Source organism: Pleurodeles waltl, chromosome 10 (genome assembly GCF_031143425.1).
Source record: "Pleurodeles waltl isolate 20211129_DDA chromosome 10, aPleWal1.hap1.20221129, whole genome shotgun sequence".
NCBI classification, from domain to species: domain Eukaryota; kingdom Metazoa; phylum Chordata; class Amphibia; order Caudata; family Salamandridae; genus Pleurodeles; species Pleurodeles waltl.
The window spans coordinates 846,917,019-846,934,281 of NC_090449.1; the positions used below are offsets into that span (position 1 = coordinate 846,917,019).

The window sequence follows — 17,263 nt, forward strand, 5'->3', positions numbered from 1 at the left end:
CTCACAAGGGACTTGGGTTTAGTCCCTTTGAGCTGATCTATGGCCACCCTGTGAGAGGACCTTTGAGTCTGGTGACGGAGGCTTTGGAAAAAGCTCCTAGTAAACCCCCCAGGATGTATTTAGCTACATGCTGGCTCTGAGAAACCAGACCGCCCCTTCAGGAGTCTCACACAGGAGAACCTGGAAGCAAGCCAGGAGGATATGAAACGGTGGTATAACCGGAATGCAACTCTGGTCGAGTTTCATCCTGGTCAAAAAGTGTGGGTGATGGCACCAGTGGAGCTTAGGGAGCTCCAAGACAAGTGGACTGTGCCATATGAGGTGGAGGATCGCAAGAGTAAAGTCACCTATCTGGTGGACTTGCATACTCCCAGGAAACCTTTGAGGTCCCAGCATGTTGACCGCATCAAACCCCACTTTGAGCGGACTGAACTGTCCATGCTCCTTGCAACAGATGATGGGGTGGAGAAGGAGAGTGAGCTACTTCCTGATTTGCTGTCTGCAGGAGAAAAAGATGGGTCTGTGGAGGGAGTGATGCTCTCCCCATCCCTGAATGAAGAGCAGCAGAGGGACTGTCGCCAGGTGTTGGGACAGTTTGCCTCCCTGTTTTTCCTGATGCCAGGGGTCACACACTTGTACACACATGTTGTGGACACTGGGGACAGAAAGTTTACTAGGTGACTGACAGGGTAAGGGCTAGCATTAAGGATGAGGTATCCAAAATGTTAAACCTGGGGGATATTGAGCATTCCAGCAGTCCTTGGGCCAACTCAGTGGTATTGGTACCAAAGGCGGCTACACCTGGTGCCACTCCAGAACTCAGGTTCTGTGTGGACTACCGGGGACTTAATGCGGTCAGAAAGACTGTCACACACCCCATCCCCTGAGCTGATGAGCTCATAGACCTTTTGGGAGCTGCCAAATACCTCAGCACATTTGACTTAATGTCTGGGTACTGACAGATTGCCTTAACTGACGGAGCCAAGGAGAGGTCAGCATTTTCTACCCCAGATGGACACATTTAAAGTGATGCCATTTGGGATGAAGAATGCCCCTTCCACCTTTCAGAGGTTGGTCAACCAGGTGTTGGCTGGGCTGGATGAGTTCAGTGCTGCCTATCTGGATGACATTGCTGTGTTTAGTTTCACATGTGAGGAACGTCTGCAACACCTGTGGAGAGTGTTAGAGGCCCTGCAGAAGGCAGGCCTCACTATTAAGGCAAGCAAGCGCCAAATAGGGCAGGGTTCTGTGGTGTACTTGGGACACCAGGTAGGGTGTGGCCAGATCGAACACCTTCAGCCAGAAATTGACACCATTCTGGCTTGGGAGCCTCCCAAAACCCAGACTGAGGCGAGAGCCTTTTTAGGTCTCATTAGCTACTACAGGAGGTTTGTCAAGGGGTATGGTACCATCGTTACCCCCTTGACTGTATTGACTTCTAAGAAGCAACCCAAGATGGTGATCTGGACAGAGGCTTGCCAGACCGCTTTTGATGCTCTAAAGGCTGCCATGTGCACAGCACCTGTGCTGAAGGCACCTGACTACTCCAAGGAGTTTGTTGTGCAAACAGACGCCTCAGGGCATGGTATTGGAGCACAACTCTTACAGCTTAATGAAGAGGGCCTAGATCAACCCATAGCCTTCATTAGCAGATTACTTCCCAGGGAACGTAGGTGGAGTGCCATGGAACGTGAAGCGTTTGCTGTGATCTGGGCACTGAAGAAGCTAAGACCCTACTCCTTTGGGACTCACTTCCAGGTTCAGACCGACGACAGGCCCCTCAGATGGTTGATGCAGATAAGGGGTGAGGATCCAAAACTGTTGAGGTGGTCCATTTCCCTACAGGGGATGGACTTTACGGTGGAACACCACCCTGGAACAGAACACACCAATGCTGATGGTCTGTCCAGATTCTTCTGCCTTAGTAATGAAAACTCCCATGAGGTTGGGTAGTTGCTCCCCACTTTCAGCTGGGGGGGATACATGTTAGACTTTCATCCTCGGCGTGGTCTCCCTTACCTTTTTGCCTATGTTTCCCAGGCTGTTGATGTGTACTTGATGCTTTATTTGCTGTTTTTGTTACTCTGGGCACTTTACCACTGCTAACCAGTGCTAAAGTGCAAGTGCTCCTGTACAAAATGTGTATGTAATTCATCCATGATTGGCATATTTGATTTACTGGTAAGTCCCTAGTACAGTGCACAAGTGGTTCCTAGGGCCTGTAAATCAAATGCTACTAGTGGGCCTGCAACACTGGTTGTGCCACCCACATTAGTGGCTCTGTAGACATGGCTCAGAACTGTCACTGCAGTGTCTGTGTATGCAGTTTTAAACTGTGAATTTGACTTGGGAAGTGTACCCAATTGCCAGGCCTAAACCTTCCCTTTTCTTACATGTAAGACACCCCTAAGGAAGGCCCTAGGTAGCCCCAAGGGCAGGGTGCAGTGTATGGTTAAGGTAGGACATGTAGTAATGTGTTTTATATGTCCTAACAGTGAAATACTGCTAAATGCGTTTTTCACTGTTGTCCCTCTCATAGGTTAAAATGGGGGCTACCTATAGATATGATTAAAGTGTAGATTCACTGTGGGAGCGGATAGATAAGTGCAGTTTGGGTCTCTGAGCTCACAATTTACAAATACATCATTTAGTAAAGTTGATTTTAAGATTGTGTGTTTGAAAATGCCACTTTTAGAAAGTGAGCATTTTCTTGCTTAAATTATTTCTGTGCCTCTACCTGTTTGTGGAATCCCTGTTTGGGTCAGTTTGACAGTTGGGCTGGTTGCACCTCTTACTAGACAGTGAAACAAAGGGAGCTGGGGTGTAGTCTGCATTTCCTGATGAGCCATCTGTGCTAGGATGGACCATACCTGAAAGGGCTGTGCCTGCCCTCACACAATGAAGTTTCCACACCCTGATATGTGTCTGGGGCCTGTCCTGGGCAAGGCAGGATTTCACAAGCAAGAGAGACTTTCATTTGAAGTAAGCCTACTTCAAAGGGCAAAATAGGTATAAGAAGGGCACCCAAAACCACAGATTTTAGAACACTTCTGGAAACCAAGAGTAGCCTCTGCCTGGAGAAGAGCTGAAGAGCTGAGGAAGAAGAGCTGCCCTGCCTGTGACTGTGCTTTGTGGAGCAATCCTGCAGTTGCTTCTTCTGCATGTGCCAGAGGACAAAGACTGGACTTTGTGTGCCTTCCTTCTTGTGAAGAACCATCCAAGGGCTTGATTTAGAGCTTGCCTCATGTTGTTTGAAGTCTCAGGGACAGCAAAGACTTCTCTCTACCAGCACCTGGAGCCTATGCTGAGACTCCTACCCAGCCAAGTGGTACCCATCCAGTTCCTGGGGCCCTGAAAGAAGAAGCTGATAGGACAAGAGTAAGAAATCCACACCTGACCGTTGTGCGGGGAAAAGATCAACGTGACTCTGATCTGCGGCTGAAAAATGAATGTGCTGCCGGCTTCGTGGCTGAAAATCCATGCTCACCTGCAATGGGACCAAAAGATCGATGCCCACGGCTGGAGAAACAACATGCAGCATTGCTGACGGAGGCTGGTGAGATCGCAATCCGCGCTGAGTTGTTTTTGGATCATCGTGTGGCAGGATTTCCGATGCTGGGCTTGCAAAAACGATGCAAGGCCTGCCCTGACCGGAGAGTATGGTTTGAATCGACGCATCACTCTCCTACGGAGAGAAGAAACAATGCACGCCATCTCGATTGAAGGAGAAAAGACGCATGGTCTCGCTTGTGAGTGATATCGGCGCCTTCCAAGCCCTTTTTGACACACACTCGCCCGTGCTGGGTTATTTTTGACGCACGCAGGTACATTTCCAAGCTAACATCGTTAGCGTTGTGTTTAAAATTACATGAAGACTCTTTTTGTTTTTTAAATGATAACTTGACTTGTGTATTGTGGATTTTTGTCATTTTGGTCTTGTTTTCTTTAGATAAATATTTCCTATTTTTCTAAACCTGTGTTGGGTCATTTTGTAGTGTTTTCATTAAGTTACTGTGTGTGTCGGTACAAATACTTTACACCTAGCATTCTGAAGTTAAGCGTGCCTGCTCGTGCCAAGCTACCAAGGGGGTGAGCAGGGGTTAGCTGAGGGTGATCTCTTTTACCCTGACTAGAGTGAGGGTTCTTGCTTGGACAGGGGGTAACCTGACTGCCAACCAAAGACCCCATTTCTAACACTCATACTCAGTGGCACACTCAATCCCACTCACTCTCACTCACTACCTGTAACTCACTTTCACTGACACACGCACATGCTTGCACATTCAGAAGCAAACGCTCATGCTTATAGTTGTGCTTTTTCACAGTAGCGCACTCCCTTCTGCACATATGCACTCAAAATAGATTTAAAATAACTGTATTCTACTTACCTTAGCTGCCAGAAAAGTTCCCATTCCAGCTCGTGGTGCTCTATTTTTTATGTCACAAATAATCAATAATTATTTACTATTAGTATAATAAAAGAAACTAGCTTAAAATAAGGAAGAGGGAGTCCCGAAGCCAATAAGGACGAGCCAACCATGCATTCTTGGCACTGATTTTGCTACCCCTGAAGACATGGGGCCACAGCTGCGACCTCTGGCGCCTCTTTATTGACATCCGTGGTGAAATTTACATGTTTAAAGTGCTGTGTAATACTAAACAAGTAGCTTATTGCATTATCCTGCCCACAGTTATTGGATTGCTCCCACATTAGACTATCCAAATGTTGCAGTTATAGACCTGTAAGGAAGGAAAATAAAAATGCAAGTTCCACAACATTATCTTGCCCCTTTTTTTGCATCGGATTTCATTACATTAGCTGTCAATAGACTGGCGTGAGTCTTTTCAAATATATACTGATCAGTACCAAGAGGTCGTGGAAATACCAAGTGAGGAACCTAAATCAAATGCATAGCTAAGGCGCATACATAGAGACAGAGCAAAAGGGGCATATTTACAAGTGGGGGAAAGGCAAACAGACGGTCATGTACTGGAAGACACAGGAACTGGTGTGCTTTCACAGACAGAGAAGGGGAAGCTGCATGCTTGCACGTTGATAGAGAGCAGACAGAGGGAAACTGCACCCTCCCAGGAAGAGGGACAATTTTATTACAAGACAGGAGGCTCATATTATGCTTTTCTTTTCATGCTTTATTTCAACAGCAGCCAAGAACTACAAATCCCAGAATCCCTGGGAAAAAAACTACTAAACTGCATCACAATGGGGTCCTCCAATCACACAAGGAGCCCTATAATAACTATCTTGACTGAGAGCAACAAGCCCTCTTTTCTTGCTGCTCGCAGTCAAGATAAGTACACTGCTCGCCTTTTTTATGTATTCTGTATATGGTTTCATAGTGTATTTGGTGTATTTATCTATATACTGTATTATCCTTATTGGTTATCCGTTCCTGTTGGCATTTGTTTTGTATTGTTTTCCTTTGTGGTTTAACTTTAACGCGCTCGCGCGCTCCTGTGCGCATTTCCGCGCTGACAGGCCGTCTGTCAGAACGTTCGGTAAACGTTCTGACAGCCGCGCCTGAAAGAACGGCATTCTCGTCATTCCTGCCTCGCCGCAACTGAAACTTGAAGAGAGCTTCCTTCACGCTCGGTTGAGTTTTACGAGCGTTTAATTTAATTCCTTTCACCTCACGGAGCGGCTACAGTGTGTTTAGTTTCAACACGCTTGACTGCCTGCTCATTATTGATTTTTCGTTCGGCCCTCACACGCTGTTGCTATTTTAAAACGCGTTTTTTTCTCTGAGGTTAGTGATACATTTCCTCATATTCCCGGTCAATCCCCTTTGTCCAGTTAACCCTTCCCAGGTATTTCTTTAGTTTTAACACAATTTTTACCCCCTTTTTTTCCCCATTTTATTAAATTTAAATTATTTTTCTTCCCAACATGTCAGAGGAGGATCAAACCCAGTCCATTAAGGACAATTTAAAATCCTTTATTAAGGATTCAGTCCAACACGCTGTCTCTGTGTCTATGTTGGACGTTTCCAAAAACTTAGAGGCCTCTATTTCAAAAATGCTTCACGCACCCAGAGGAAATCCTCTTTTGAGAGGAAAGAAACGTGTGTCCTATTCTCAGGACAGTTCTAAAGGCGTTTCTCAAAAATTTGGGCCTCCAACCCGAGAGGCGAAATCTTCGGGTCTCCCCTCTTCCCCACTTAATATCCTTCATTTACGGGACACGGACAGTGATGGGGATGATGATGTCTTACAAGACAATATAGATGACGATTATTTTGATGGGCCTCCGGAGAAAAGGCGAAAAATTTCTCCTCATGAGTACTCCCCTCACTTTGGGCCCGAGGACCTGGTGGACCCGGTTGGCGAACCTCTGTTCGACCCTAATACCATCCATCATCCCAACTCCTCTGAATGGTTCCCTTCTGATCACGTTTCCGATTACGTCTCCTTTTATCTCCGACACCCCCTGGATAAATCATCCAGAAATAAATTAAAGTGCGAATGTCCCAGACCTTCCCTTCCCTGTAAAGTCACTGACACCCCTGCCATTGATCCCAATATGCTCCTTTTTTTCACGAAATTTGGCAAGGACCCCAAAAAGGGAGTTGACCGCGCCTGGTCAAATTGCCAGGATAGGCTCCTAGATTTGGTGGGTCCCCTCACCAGAATATTTGACCTTGCCGAGGACGCCAAGTTGGAGGGCTCTCATGTGGATCCTGATACCCTCTCCAATTGGGCTCAATGGGCAATTTGTATGTTGGGCAATGCCAACTCCTACATTTCCCAGGAACGTCGGAAAAGCCTCCTCCTCAGGATTGATCCAAAACTCAGCACTCTTGCTTCTAAGGAGGAAGGCCTCAATGCTGATGGTCTTCTCTTTGGAGACCCTTTCATTAAGGAATTGGGCAAGTACGTTGCTACTTTTAATTCTCTGGACAAAGCACATTATTCTATGAAGACAATTTTTTCCAATCGGGTTTTTGGAAGGGCCGGCAAAGGAAGGAGCCGTTTTGCCGGCCGCTTCTCTGCAAGAGGTCAATCCCTCAACAGAGGCTCCTACACCCAGTCTAACCAGCTTGAAGTGTATCAAGGATACAAACCCCAATTCTACCCCCGCAGATTCCGCGGTGGCCGCAACAGGGGTTATAGAGCCAAAGGAGAACAACTTGCAGGTAAGAACTTTCAGTTCTGGCCTTCCTCCAGTAGGAGGCAGACTAGCTTTGTGTTTAAACGCTTGGTTGTCAATAACTTCAGATTCTTGGGTAATCCAAGCCGTCCAAGGCTATTGCATAGAACTTTACCACACTCCCTCTCAAACCTGCCTTCCTCATCCTCTTCGTTTTTCTCAAGATCAATCTCGCCTTATTCAAGTAGAGATACAGGAATTACTATCAAAGCAAGAGATCGAAGAAGGGCCCTTCGACGCTTCGGGGTTTCTCAGCAATATCTTTTTAGTTCAAAAGAAAAACAAAAAACACCGCCCGGTCATAAATTTGAAAGAATTCAACAACTTTGTGGTGTATCATCACTTCAAGATGGAAACTATTCTCCATCTAAGAGATATTCTTCTTCACAACGACTGGCTAGTTCGCATAGATCTCCAGGACGCCTACCTCTCGGTACCGGTGCATCCTTCATTCAGGAAATTTCTCCAATTCCGGTGGGAGCATTCTTTCTTCCGTTTCAAAACTCTTCCTTTCGGTCTGTCTTCTGCCCCTTGGTGCTTCACCAAGATACTCAAACCTGTGGTAGCCTCTCTCAGGGCTCAAGGGATACGCCTTATTGTCTACCTCGACGATTTCCTATTGATGGCCCAAGACCAGTCTTCCCTAACATCCCATCTAAAAATTTGTCTGGATCTCCTCTCGCAATTGGGATTCCTTATAAACTTCCAAAAGTCATCCCTTGTTCCTTCTCAAACTCTCGAGTTCTTGGGATTCCTCGTCAACACCGTCGAGTCAATTCTCCAACTTCCCCAGGACAAGGTTTCTTTGATAAAGAAAGAAATTCGTCATGCTCTGTCGCTACCTTGTACTTCCCTAAGGGCTCTGGCTCGTCTTGTAGGCCTCCTTTCCTCTTCCATCCAGGCCATATTTCCAGGCCCTCTTCATTATAGAGCTCTTCAAAGGCTAAAAATTCGACACCTTCAACAGGGTCTGTCATATTCGGATCAGGTGGTTCTCGATGCGGACTCCAGGGAAGAACTCACATGGTGGATGAGTCATTTAGACGCCTGGAACGGGAGAACGATTTTCTCTGCCGCCCCAGATCTTGTCTTAGAGTCAGATGCAAGTCTGACAGGATGGGGCGCAAGATGTGGTCCACACTCGACTGGCGGACCATGGTCTCTTCAGGAGTCGTCAATGCACATAAACTGTTTAGAGATGCTTGCAGGTTCCTTTGCCATCCAATCCTTTACCAAAGACAAAGTAAAATGTTCCATTCTTCTCAGAATGGACAATCTATCGGCAGTAACTTACATAAACCGTCTGGGCGGGACTCGCTCCAAACCGTTAGCTCTCTTGGTCAAGAGTCTGTGGGAGTTTTGTCTACACAAAAATATTTCAGTAAGGGCAGAATATCTCCCAGGCAATCTCAATGTGGTGGCCGATTGGTTCTCAAGGCATTCCCACGATTCAAGCGATTGGCGACTTCACCCTTCTATATTCAAGCGTCTTTCTTCTACATTCGGCACCATGTTCATAGACCTCTTTGCCTCAAGACTCAACTCCCAGCTTCCCAAATTCTTCAGTTGGAGACCAGATCCCTTAGCATTAGCTACCGACGCTTTTCTCCAACCGTGGCCTCCTTCTCTCCTGTACGCCTTTCCACCCTTCCTTTTTATTGCTCGGGTCCTAGCACATGTCCGCCGTCAGGGTTCCTCCCTAGTATTAATTACCCCATTTTGGCAAGCCCAACCATAGTTTCCGACCCTTTTGGAACTCTCATCAGATCTTCCAGTTCTCATCCTCCCTTTCCCAGACCTTCTCCTGGATCCCCAGGGACATCCTCACAACCTCATAATACAGGGTTCCCTATCCCTCATAGCTTGGAGAGTTTCGGGGCTTCCTGGAGAACCCCAGGAATTTCGCAACAGGCTGTCCAATTCTTTCAACAATCCTGAGCTCCGGGCACCTCAAAGGTTTATCGAGCAGCCTGGGCAGTATGGTGCAGCTGGTGTGTGGACAGGGATTCCAATCCCGTTTCAGCTGACGTTACCTTAATTGTAAATTTCCTAGCTTCCTTAGCCTCTCAGGGCAAGGCGTATCGTACCGTCAATACATATAGGTCAGCAATTTCTTCAGAACACGTCAGAGTGGACGGTAGACCGGTGGGAGAGCATCCCTTAGTTTGCCGCCTATTAAAAGGAATACGTTTTTCCAAACCTCCAAACCCCAAATATAACTCTATGTGGGATGTAAATTCCGTCCTTCATCTTCTTCTTTCTTGGCCCGATAATTCAGAACTTTCGTTAAAATACTTATCTGCAAAAATTACTATGCTCCTCTGTTTGGTCTCTATCAAACGAGTTTCGGATGTTAAAGCTTTGGATGTTTCCTCCTTTCATTTTTCTGCCTTCAGTGTGTGTTTCAATGTGGCTAGACGTACCAAGTCTAATTTATCTTCTGTCCTTTATCCCTTTTTTCCCTTCCAACCTAAGTTGTGTGTGGCTAATTGCTTAAAAACGTACGTTTCACGAACTGCAGATCTCAGGACATCCTCTTCTTCTCAACTACTGATTTCTTATCAAAAACCCCATAAACCTGTCTCTTCTCCCACTTTAGCCCGCTGGCTCAGGTGGCTGATGAATTTGGCTGGCGTCCCTATTGACATTTATGGTGCCCATTCTGTTAGAGGAGCTACGGCTTCTAAGGCCTTTTTTGCCGGGGCCAGTTTACAGGATATCCTTAGATCTGCAGACTGGTCTAACGTCAATACATTTAGAACGTTCTATTGTAAACCAGTTGATCATCCTATGCAAAATGTTGTTTCATTGCTTTGAACAAGCATAATATGAGCCTCCTGTCTTGTAATAAAATTGAGATTTTCCTAGCCTTGGTGTCAGAAAGGCTAGATTTTATTAAAGACAAGGAGGCGAGTATTATCCCGCCTCTTCTAACCCTCCCTGTTCTTTTATTCTAGTTGCCTCAACCGCAACCAACAGCAACGCTACTGTCTGACCAGCTTTCTCCAGCTGGCCTTTCTGGATTTCCTCTTCAACCACCAGGATCTACACAAGGTCATCCTTCCCTCAGGACTTTCGCTTTGGACATACTTTCCGCATTTTTGACTCTTTATGGTCTACTGTTCTTATTTTCGCATCGTTATATTGACTGACTTTCGCAAGAAAAGAGGGCTTGTTGCTCTCAGTCAAGATAGTTATTATAGGGCTCCTCGTTTGATTGGAGGACCCCATTGTGATGCAGTTTAGTAGTTTTTTTCCCAGGGATTCTGGGATTTGTAGTTCTTGGCTGCTGTTGAAATAAAGCATGAAAAGAAAAGCATAATACTCGCCTCCTTGTCTTTAATAAAATCTAGCCTTTCTGACACCAAGGCTAGGAAAATCTCAATTGCCTATTCACATGCCAGAGCTCTCATTCGAACAGCTGTTTATGACTGATTTGAAGGCTGATCTTGCTGCCTGGACTTTTGTTTATGATCACTAACTAGTTGGTTGATGAACTAAGATGTTTGTAAACTTAATGAAGAAATTTAATATGATTTCGTCATCAGGTAAGAATCTCTCCACATAACTAAAGTGTGTAGTAGTATTATGAAAAACGTTTTTTTTCCACTTTAAGGTGGATGGCATTTGTTCAATATTGACAACAATGACTGAATTAATTGGCTATAGAGTGTTTGACATCAGAAAATCCTGTATCACCTTGAAGATGTTCTTATGTGCATGGGGTGCTTACAGACCAAAACATAGATGTAATAACTTTTGCTTATTATAAAACAAACATATCTTTTAATCTTGGATGGACCTGTACTATGTTAGGACATGTATTAATTTATTTCGGCAGCTATTCCACATATATTTTTTTCTGCACTGTGCTTGTGGACATTTTTTGTTACGTTTCATTATGGCTTGTATGTGCATGTGATAGCTTCTTTTAACTTCTGTCCCCACTGCCACTGGATATGCACATCTATATCAAAACATACTGGGGTATTTTAAAAAGCTACACTTGTAATAGTTTTAAAAGCACTGCAATAGTACTACTCACGCATTACAAAACTGTATTTGTAAACCTACATGAAGACCTACGCTTCTCTTGTCTTTTCTAGGTTTGCACATGTAGGTGTGCATTTTAATGGAAAATGTAAGTGTAATCTAGAGGAGTGGCCGGAAGACAGAAAGCACTTACTGCTACTTGGGAAGTTTTTATGTAGTAGCAAGGAGCTTTTAGGGAGGGCCTAGGGTGGATTTATGGACTGACAAACACCTATCCACCAAAGAGATAGCTCATTGCCATTGCTATTCACAAACTGTATTTCTAAAGCTAGTACAGCTTAGAAGGTCCCAGAAAAATTGTACATTGGGTACAGTTTAGCTTTGGAGTAAGTCCACTACCTCCAGGTACTGCAACACTCTCCCATGGAAAACATAACCCTCCATGTATACAATGAGACCACATTGCAGGCTTGGTTAAAGGCATCATGCCGAAACACATGGGCCATGATTAGTATTATGTTTGTTGTGCCAAAATAAAAATCTTTTTTAAAAAGCTGAACAGTTTTCTCTGGACAAATCCTTGGTGGTGCCGATGGTTGTAAAGGAAAGTGAGTGGTGGATATATATATATATATATATATATATATATATATATATATATATATGTATTACCTAGTGGCAGTCACCACTAGGTAGTTATAGTAGGACCTAGTTTTTATAGAAAAAAGCTTGTTTTGTTTTGCTAATAACTTTGGCAAAATTTACTCCCCAAAAAATAGTGCTCACTTAAGATGCTGTCTGGAAGGTTTTCGGGTGATCCATCCAGGGAGGTGGGGGTCTAGAAAAGGGGGGGTCCCAAAACGCATTTTCCACATTCATTTTTCCACTGGACGGATTTACACCAAATTTGGCAGAGAGATAGCTCTTGGTCCAGAAAGGGGCCTTTTTTGTTATTGGTGTAAATCCGTTCAGTAGTTGTTGAGAAATTAAAGACAATCCAAATAGCTATATATAGGGATGCAAAGGACTTGTGAACACTCCTTATCTCATGCTGAGACCTGATTGCCGGACAATACTTCAACAAGGAAGTGTTGGCAGCAAGCTTGGTACTTGTCTTTAGCTGAGCCCCAAAAATAGATGTGAAACAAAAGAAAAGGGGCAAAGTCACTTTGACCCCTTAGCTCTGGTGCTGAGGTCGCCCCGAAAGCTAAAAAGCATTTTTTTAAAAATGTTCTCCTGAGCCGCGGTTGATCAACAGATCCAGTGAAAACTTGAAAAAAAACAAGCACAGGCTCTTGCGCTTGCTTTAACTGCAGTCCCCGGATCGGCCAGGTCCTGACGCATTTATATTTTGAATGCAGGGGGGCTCCAGTCCCACCACAGCCTTAGGAACTGCCATCTCTCCACGGCTAATGTTTTTGAAAATGCATGGGGGCTGCATGGGCCACCTGCAGCCTGGGGGACCTCCCCCTACCTGGGGTTCTAATCTAATTAAATGCAGTGGCTGCCCAGCCACCCCGTCCACAGTACTGGGGACTGCCACCTCCCCAGGGCACTTATTACAATTTGAATGTGGGGTGTCTCTTCCCCCCCATCCCTGGGAACCGCCATCTCTCCAGTGCACTCATTATAAATCAAATACCCCTGCAGCCCCGGGGACTGCCACCTTCCAGGGCCACATATTCAAACTAAATGCAGGGGTGCACGTGGCTCCCTGCAGCCCTGCAGACCACCACCTACCTGGGGGAAATATGAAAAAAGAAGGAAAGGGGTCGGTTTTGGACCCCTGCAGTCCGGGGGACCTCTCCCCCCTTTGTCTAAGTCCAGAGTTAGCCACTGATTAACCTGGTGGCCACCACCCCCCAAGGCTGGCTCCTGCTATGTTCTGGGGTTCCCAACACATGGACATAGCTGTTTTCTTTTGCCTGGTGGGAGTTGACAACTCCCACAAGCAAAAGCAAACAAAATCTGCTTTCTGCAAGTGAGAGCTGTCAAACACTTCTCACTTGCAGAAAATAGAGTTTTCCTTTATTTAAAATGCATGCGGGGAAGACATGAAAACAATGCTCCCGCAAGCAGGGAGCTGCTACTAAAATCTGTGGGGGCCTTGAGGCTCCCCCGCAGTCCTGTCACTCTCGCTCGCTCTCTCTTCCATCCCATAATGAGATGGAAGAGAGAGAGAGAAAGAGAGAGAGAGAGAGAGAGAGAAGGAGAGAGAGAGAGAAAGAGAGAGAGAGAGACAGGGAGAAAGAGAGAGAGAGTCATTGCAAGGGTCTCTCCATGCAATTACTTAACAGCACAAGGAGTTACCTGTGGCATAATAAGGTCACAGAACTTCACACTGAAAGTTGAGAGTTCTAGTCCGGGTGTGTCCTACTTTAATTTGCTTTCAATCTTCAAAAGTGTAAGGTTCATAATGAAAGGTGATCTCACTCTTTTTAATTGACAAATACATTTTTTTCAAGTTGTCAAGAAATATCTAATTCTAAGAATATCATTCACCAAAGCCTAAAACCATATCTATCTTTTTCCCTCTCACTCTTTCTCTGTGTCTTTGAATTTCTCTTTTTCAGTCTCCTCAGCCACTCACACACCAACTCAGACACACTCAAACCCTCGTGCACCTGCTCACAAGCCCACTCAGACACTCACACACCCACTCACAGACCCACTGAAACCCTCACGCACCCACTCAAAGACACACGAAGGAAATGATGCATCCACTAAGACACTGACCACATTTTTTATAACCCCTCACTTTTTCTCAGCCCCCGCTTGACGGAACCACCCAAAACTTTCCATGAACAACAAGAATCACCAGCTTGCTTATTTTGGTAAATTTTGAGAAGAGTCATCAAGCAACGCCAAAGATGTAGCCAAGTCAGAAAACCCTTTTCTATGGAAACTAATCCTAACTATGACTACCTACTGGCAACCACCACTAGGCTATATATATATATATATACATATATATATATATATATATATATATGTATATATATGTATATATATATGCGTGTGTGTGTATATATAACTAATAAGTATTATATTATTATAACAGTTTTAAAAAAGTTAGTTGCAATGCAAAAGTATTAACTTACATTTTGATAAAAAATAAATAATTTTAATTCATTATGTACAGAACTTTTCATCATATGAAAATAAAAGAATACTTTTACAGTATGTGGGTTTTTCAAACTATTCTTTCACAAATCTTTTTTATATTATTTAATTAAATATAATAAAATAATTGAAATATGTAATATAATTTCAAGTTAAGGTCATGTAACATATTTTACTAGTACTGAATCAAAAATAGATCTGAAAAAGCATTTACCATTATTATTTTCTATAAAATATTTTAAATATTTATTTTATTACTTTTTTCGTTCCCAAATAGAAACCTCCATCCCAGTGGTGATGATCTCTGCATAATTAGTAATAACTTTGCACTACAAAATCCTGTTGTAGGAGGTTGTAGGAGGTTTCACCCCCTGAATTCAAGGGGTGGAGAGATGTTTAAGTCTACACTTTGGAATAACTTTACAGTTGGAAATGGTGACTTGCAAAAGAAGTGCAAAGTACTATAAAGTGTAGTTGTAGATTTGCATGTAAGTAAATTTACACATGTAAATGTACCTTTATGAATAGGGCCGACTGTGTTTTAAATTGCAATAACAATGTTTATACCAGATAGGTTAAATAAACAGTTAATAAGGTAACTCTCATTCAAGGCTTTGACCTCAAAGGTCATTACAATTTGAATTAACTAGTATGGTTGTTTCACATACTAAAATATTTTTGAAAAAATTTGGCCATTCATAAAGTAGGGAGAGTGTAGACTGATTCTGATATGATATGGGTCTGGGTCTCCACGTGGTTTATGAAATTTTGTGTATTTTCCTTCCATATGTATGTAATATTTCACCAGGAAAAGAGAACATTTCCTATTACTAACCATCCCATGACAGTGCTTGGAGAGTTTATTAGTCTATTGTGGCATTCATGAGATGTCCTATGGAGGCATTCAATAAAAGTGGAAGCAAGGGCAATCCTAACTTATTAAGAGGCAAGATTAGTTTTGGTGGCATCCATGATGGGTACATTATTAAACAAAATGTCTTTGTTAAGTTAGGGCAAACTAAGCACAGCAAAAGCAAACAATTACAAAATATATGAAAGCTTGATGAAATAATACTTTACAGTAGTACAGCTGTATTTACATAATTATTATACCATAGTACCAGACACATCCAATCATTTTTACTTTGCTACGTGATGAAGGACTTAAATTAAGAGCGAGAAATTGGTGTGGTCAACATAGATTTAAACAAGTCATAGGTTCATGGGCAAACCAAACACCAGCAGGTGTGCTCTAAGTGGATGAACCTTACCAGGAGTTGGATATGTGATAGGAAAAAACTGTGGGCTTTAACATGAGCCCCCTCTAGAAAGACAGGGTGGGAAATGTAGGTTAATCATGATTAGGAGTCATTGTAATTCTTTTCAATGGCCTTGAAACATCACAGAAGAGGACTAGGTGATCTTCAGATCTGAGAACAAATGTAAGACTTATAGCCTAAATATGGGTTTGGTGAATGGGAACACCTGTCTGCCAAACTCTGACAGGGTGGCTGCTACTGTAGTGGCGACCTCCCTGCTGGACCTATTATGACTTTACCACTGGCCTGACGGGCGGAAACCTTGGGAAAATGGTGTCAACACCCTTAAAATGCTCACTTTCTGCACAACAGACAGTGAACATTGCGAGGGTGCTGGGCAGGGCGACCCATGCACTGCCCATGCCAAATGTATAGGCAGTGCAGGCCCCTCTGTGGTCCCATGCACCTGTTCTCCGCCATGAAAAGGCTGGCAGAGAACCAGCTCATAATGAGCTTATTGTGACCTGCACCGCCGTCAATCCATCAGAGATCACCGATTTCAGAGGAGACAGCGGTACCCTGTCACGGTTGTAATGTGGCGGTCGGGCCACCACAGTAGTGGCGGTCCTGACAGCCACCGCAAATCTGGCAGTCGAGTGACATCCAGACTCGCAACCAAGCTTTAAATCACAATACATCATAGTGCAATGCCATACTTTTGAGGCATAACGTCACTGAGGAACTGAAAATGAAGGGGACTAGGGTATTGGAGGCCATAAGACAGGACAGTGATCTTTGTTTTATCCTAGCCACTGAACCTATCATTCTCAAACATTTTGAGGCTGTGAACTGACTGTCATGCGAGGTGTGTTTATGAACCAAAAACAATTGACGTTATTTTAGAGTAATACAGACTGTAGGGGAAAGTATTGTGTATGGTTCTTCAAACCATGTTTGAAAAGAGAGAGTATTATCATCATGAATCATGTTTGTACATAGCAAATGGTTAAATGTGTACAGTGCAAGTGAAGGGCGGAAATGGATCAGTGTTTACTGTATGTTTATTTTGCATTTCTTTATGACTGCTGCTTTTTATCTCAATATAGGCTAAGAACACATGAAAGAAGAACGCATTGCTTCGTCAATTACCATTAGAGAATCAACTTGAGCAATATATTGTAAGAATGTCAGTCTTAGGGCTCTATAAACTCTGATACCCCGAGAACGTTACGCAATTAATTAATCATGAGGTTTAATTAGAGCTGAAGCAGGGAAAGCGTTTTTGTCTAAAAGGGTGTAATAAAAACTCTTCTATATAAGTGATACAGTGTGACTAGGATATGTATAGTCATGGCACAGTCTATTTGGGAGTTAACCCTTCATGAGGTAACTGGCTAAGGAGAGAAAGCATTCCAAACTATTCCATAAAATAGTAGGGAACCATGAGTGCGCAAAATAATCTGAGTTTTTTTTAAGACGATATTCTGGGGTTAGGGTCAAGGCTGTAAAATTAAGGCTTTTCAAGACAACTTGAATATGAAGTAGGAAATTATTTATATTTTTGCGATTAAAAGCAGACAAACCAAGAAAACTACTGCGCACAACGTTTTATAACACATGAGGTTGGACTAAATTTTAAAAATCCACAGGAGCAATTGTAAAAGGTATAATACCAAATGCAAAATAAGTTAATTGTAAGCATGATTCTGTAGCTTGAGAAAAT

The 17,263-nt window shown here is 43.6% G+C and overlaps 1 protein-coding gene across 1 annotated transcript in view; it reads right to left on the minus strand.

Moving 5' to 3' along the window:
* Positions 1-17,263, minus strand: part of LOC138261947 (macrophage mannose receptor 1-like) — a 683,716-nt gene that overhangs the window by 191,659 nt on the left and 474,794 nt on the right. The window lies entirely within an intron of this gene.